Raw genomic sequence first — 6,067 nt, forward strand, 5'->3', positions numbered from 1 at the left:
TTGTACAAAGCCTGCAGTTTTCGTTTCCTCCATGGCGTTTCGAGGCCTTCCAACTTTTTTTTTTTCCTTTCTTTTTTGACCCTGTTCTTCCTGTTGGTGGGTCTGTTTGGCTTTTTTTCCTGTAGTGGAAGCTGAAGGAAGTTCTGCCTTCTTTATGTGGTGCGCCCATTTGGGCTTCTTGTCACGAATCAAGTACGGCCCCTGCATTAGGCTGGTTCACTCACCAAGTGTGCCCGATAAATGGACTCGCATGGTATTTGAATAATCTTTGTCATCTCCACAAACCTGAGAGGAACCGGTGTGCTGGTTTGTCCACAAAGCGAGTGGACCTGGTGTGCTAGCTCGAACATTATGCTTGTTGCAGTGGACTCGCTGTGTTTTTCTGTTTTTCTGTTTGTATGATGAACATATGGGAATATGATTAAATGAAATGATCGATGTTTGGGTTATCTTGAAATGAAAGTCTTGTAACAAGGCTATTGCTTTTGATAATTTTTATTTTATTTACGTAACCAAAAACAAAAAAAAAGCTGATTGGAAATTCACATAAATGATGATTGCTTAGGTGCTGTTCTTTTCATGTATTATACAACAAATTGGCCAAAAAAAGGGAGGGAAATACATCATATACAAATGCTTTCTCTACATTACAGCACACTTGTCTTTAGTTTTGGATTCCAGCTTCGATGAAGAGCTATTGCTGCTTCTTGGCCCCTGCAGAAACAAACATCTCTTGTAAAAACAGCACATTTGTGGTTACATTGTAGTGAAGTTACATTCAATATGGGTGAGAGGATTCTTGAAGAATAATTTTACAATAGGCTTGAGATGGCTCTACACATGGAAGCGAAAAGAATAATACACAGCCTGTGGCCCAAAGCAAAACGTGCATGTTACAACTCATGGTCATGCTAACATAACAAAGAATTTCTTGCATAGCAGCTCTGTATTGCAGTAATAAGCATAGCAAAGATATAAATGTTCATTCCAGGCTTCTTTCTTCTTCTTCTATTTTTTTTTTTTTAAAAAAAAAATTATAAATCCTTCGCATAATAAAGGATGCATGTATGCATGATTTCTCGTCTCCTTTGAATGGAATAAGCATTCAACCTGTCCCGGGATTGAAAACCAAACTCCATGGTTGTAGATTATATGGCCAAAGATCTATCATTGCAGATGTAACAACCAAGTAACGGTACATCTTTTAACATGGAAGATTAAAATAATAATAAAAAAATTAATGAAAGGAAAAACAAAAGCAAAAAAAAGAAAAAAAAAGAAAAGAGAGAATGGACAAGAAATCTTGGTGGCTCTTCAACAACGATCAGAAAACTTGACAGGGATTTCTACAAACCATTCAAGGAATAGGCATATCCAACCACCACTTGTAACCTTACCCTAAGAAACACCTTCGGGAAAATGGCTTATTTACAAAATGTTCTATTGTAATGGCCCAATATGTTCAACCTATCCAATTTTGGGATTTGATTCTCGATCACATGGGTTCCATTTTGGCCAAGATAAATATCAATTTTCCAGAAATATGTATAGTTTAGAAATTTAAAGTGGTGGCCCCAACGTATCATATGGTGAAATAGCTACCGATAATATTTGTATCTAAAAGCACAATGAAATCTGTAGCAATATGCTAAAGCTAGTGATAGCTATAGATTCTAGAAGTACAGGTACGGATAATATCCGTAGCTATTTCCTATTTTTTTGAATTTTTATTATTTATAAAAATGGTCTCTTACAATTGCTAGTAAATGTCCTAATTGATCAACTCATCTAAGCTAATACAGATAAAGAATTCATAGCTTACAAACCTATAACAGTAAAGATGAACTTAAGAGAACAGGAAAAATAATGCACAAAAAGAAGAAAGAAAAAACCATAACAAAAGAGAGAAAGTAGACAACTTACTGTTTAATTTTATTTTTTAAAACTTTTCCTTCCTTTCTTCTTTGTTTAATCTGCCAAAACAAAGAAGGGATTGAGAAAACTGAAGTAATGAAGATAGAAGAAAACCCAATCAATAGATTAAAGAAGAATACAACAATGAAATTAAAATTCCAAATGAAAGTAGAATTCCAATGAAAAATTCCAAAGCAAACCCAATTCAGCTACAAATTATAGATTGTTGTCATTCCAAAATTACGACTGGATAATAAGTTACAAAAATAATAAGCAGCACAAAAGATTAATTTATCCAGCGGCATCAAACTGATCAAATAATTGGAATAGTCCAACCGTAGTCAACCACAAGTCAAAATTCTTGTCAATTACAAGAGATGAACTGATAATTTGAAGATATACCTTCCAACAGGTATGTTCTTTGAATTTCTGCAGTTGAGGCCTTAGGAATTGAAAAACACAAAATGAAAGTTACCGTTTCCTAGCATCGGAGAGCCAAATTTAAAGAAACAAAACAAACAAATGCCATTTCAGAGCCTTCAAGAAAGAAAGGAAAAAAAAATGAAAAAAGAAAAAAGAAAAACCCACTTAAGAGTTTTTTGGCCTCCGTACCATAAAGCTTGAGTTGTGTTTCAAGACCATGGCTCCCACTCGAATCACCTACACTACCGCCATCGGGTTGTTTATCAATCAACCGCACTTGCACTTCATCACTCTCTAGTCCCAAGCGATATGATCATTTGTATTCTACGAGTCAAATGATGGTGATATAGTCAGTGTCCTCAAGTTTGAATGGCTAAAGACAATGATGATACTACAAAACAAACATATCAATTCAACTACATAAAAGAAAATGAAAACTCAAAGCTGATTAATCAAGGGTTATGGTTTCTTCCTCGAAACTTGCAGCAAAAGACCAGATTCACGAAGTTAGAAATTAGAATGGAAAATCCAAGGTACTAATCCAAATAGGCCTGGAAAAAAAACTCAATATTCATACTTTTTTGGAATCTTAAATAGTGTTAAATAGTATGAAATGAGGTCAATCTAAGTTCAAGGCCTATGGGGCTCTTGTCTTTTCTTGTTTTTGTAAATCAGGCCACAGGCTTAGACAGAGTTGCAGGCTACAGATTAGTTACCTAATACCTACAACAAATAAATCTTATTGTTTTCTGGTATATGGTCCATCCACGTGGTGGCCCGTCAAGTAAACAGCCCTGATCACAATGTAGAAGTGCCATGTGTATGGTAGAGATGTTTTCCACACTTCAGGGACCTCCAATACAGAATAAAAACACCAATAAATAATAATAATAAAATAACAAAGAAAAATAGGAGCTCATTTGACAGCCAGAAGCTAGATTCCATCACATTTTCTAACCTGATATGGAAGGATACAACTGCCAAAAAATCAAGGTACCAGTTAATCATTTCAAGCATAAAGAAAAAATAAAAAGAAATCCATTTTTATAGCAATAACTATTCTGTTTCAATTAAAAACAAAACAATAACAATAGTAACCGAGCTTAACATCATACCAATAGGAATTACTAAGATGTTGCTGAAACTCTAGATTCCATCAAATTTTCCAATCTGGCCATTAAGACACTAAACATAATTCAACTATTTGAGAACATAAATATCCATTTCCAAAAAAAAAAAAAAAAAACATAAAAACCAACAAAAATAAAATAAAATGATTGCGTTGCTCAAATGCTACTTGCACAATGTTAACAATCCAACACTGAAAATCATAATCTTCACCCAAAAAAAAAAAAAAAAAAACCTGACCCGGATCCGCATCCAGATCCAGACCGACAGCTATTCACCGTAACAGCTACAGTGTGGTTGAAAAGCATTTTTTTACTTTACGAGGAAAAAAAAAACCTTTATCACCGATACATACATTATTCGTTAATAAGTGTAAAACGTGTATAAGCACTTTCAGCCCTTTTTTTTTTTTTTTTTTTTAAAATGCAAATTAAACAGATTTTTTTGAATTATTTCCCAAACAAGAAGAAAAAAACAAAGAACATTAAAATGTTGAGTATAACACAAAAAGTAGCTTCTTCTTCTTCTTCTTTTTTTTTTTTTTGGTGTGTGTGTGTGTGTGTGTGTTTGTGCTTGACATTCCCACAAATTACCCAAGAGCATGTTTGGACGGCCACCTTGAATAATTTTTTTTTTTCTTTCTTTTTAATGATCTTTGCAAGCAGCTGACATTTTCTAGGAAAAATAATTTTTAGCACTTTTAAGCAAAAAAATAATTTGGGAAGGCCGTGTCTAACTTCTGGCCTGCACCCGTGCTAATGTACCATGTATGTGTCAGTTCCAGTCCATTAAGTGCTCAGCATCTCGTGACCATACATTAATTTTAAAAAATCACAACTATCCATTCTTCAAATGGACCACAATAGTGGTGTATGGTCAGCTTTCCTGAACAAGAGTAACACATCCAGTGCACCTTTTGCTAAAAAATGAGTTGAAATGGTTTCTTGCTCTCACCCAAACAGACCACAAAATTAGAACAAGCTATAAGCATTTGCTAAAATGTCTAGTCTATTATCTACCGTCCAATGAGTAGGCCGGCCTAATTTTCGGTGTGGCCCACCTTTTTCATGGATCCAGTATTCTTGTTACACATTGACACGAAAGAAAGTGCTGCTTGTGAAAGTTACACATAAGAGCACAACTTGACAGCCGGAATAAGGGATGTGGGTGAGACCCTAACCGTAGTGACCACCTCGATGTATGCATTGTATATCTGTGCCATCAATCTGTTTTGCCAGCTTATTTTAGGGCATGGTCTTTAAAATCAATCAGATACAAATTCAGATGGACCACCGGAGGAAACAGCGGTGACTGAACGCTCATCATTAAAAACTTCCTAGGGTCTACTGTAATGTTTATTGGCCATCCAACCTTTTGATAAGGTCACACAGACCTGGATGAAATGAAAAGAACAAATATCAGCTTGATCCAAAACACTTTTGTGGCCCACTAAAGGTTTTTAATGGTCTATAACCACTATCTCATGTGTTGCGGTCCACCTGAAATTTGGCCTAAAATAAGCTGACAAAACAGATGGACGGTGTGGATATACAATGCATACATGGAGGTGGGTCCTACAATCAGAGTCCCACTCACATTGCTGGTTACATGTTGGCAGCCAAGTCGCACTCTATTGGAGTTGTATGTGATCGTTCCTCGTCTTAAAACAATATTGAAGGTAATTCAATGATACCCCGTTCGATACCTTAGATCTGGTGGTGAATGGGTGTATTTCAAATCCATGTAATTGCTTTTGCATTTGGAAGCCCTGGATTCAGAGGTAAATGGTATCCGAGGTATTTAAGATCTACCTTTTAAGTATATTTTGAAATCTAAGTTAAATGCTGAGATTCATATATAATTCAAAAAGAAAAGAAAAAAAATTTGACTTTTTTGCTTCTTATTTAAGTGCAAGTGTAGGTGAGTCGCATGTGTAACAAATGCGTCTCTAGGCTTAATAATTCGCTGGATATATGGCATGCTCATAATATCCAAAACAATTCAATTATCAACTGCAATACTAAAATTATATCAATAGAATGATCTAAGCCATCCAAACATTAGACATCTAAATGGATGGTTAAAAACATTAATGAGTCGCTTGTTTGTGATCTTTGCATTTGTGGCTCAGAATTTCATCTTTTGGGCCTAAGTACATATTTTAATGGGCTTGTTATAATCATTTTATCAAATATCTCACACACACACATGCGCACGCGCGCGCACACACACACACTAACTTGGGATATGAAATCTGATTTAGTTAATCAAATCCAAGTCTTGTGAGCATACCGAAGAATTCCAATGCCTTCCAAATACATGGTTCTAAATGAAAGACTTAGATTCCGGTGTATTTCAACCAAACACAAATGAGGATTTGGAATCACCTTTATTCCAATGTAATTGTGATTTTGTTTCCAATGCAATTCCAAATCCAAGCTCCCAAACGGCCCAAAGGTTGCACCATATATCAGGTGTAAAGAATATCATGATATGTGGCTTAACCAAACGCTGCCTTCACAAAACTCATGTCATTTTATCATATAAAAAGATGAGTATAGAGCATCAAATGCCAATATAGTGCTGATTTCCAAAGCTTAGG

The 6,067-nt window shown here is 35.2% G+C and overlaps 1 long non-coding RNA gene across 1 annotated transcript; it reads right to left on the minus strand.

Annotated features, from left to right (window-relative positions):
- Positions 1-492: 492 nt before the first annotated feature.
- Positions 493-3,595, minus strand: LOC131247430 (uncharacterized). The gene is made up of 2 exons (XR_009171731.1): positions 1,924-3,595; positions 493-714 (listed from the first exon to the last, which is right to left on the minus strand). It is a non-coding gene; the product is annotated as an uncharacterized LOC131247430 (long non-coding RNA).
- Between the last annotated feature and the right edge of the window lie 2,472 nt (positions 3,596-6,067).

This window comes from Magnolia sinica, chromosome 5 (genome assembly GCF_029962835.1).
Source record: "Magnolia sinica isolate HGM2019 chromosome 5, MsV1, whole genome shotgun sequence".
Classification (NCBI taxonomy): Eukaryota; Viridiplantae; Streptophyta; class Magnoliopsida; order Magnoliales; family Magnoliaceae; genus Magnolia; species Magnolia sinica.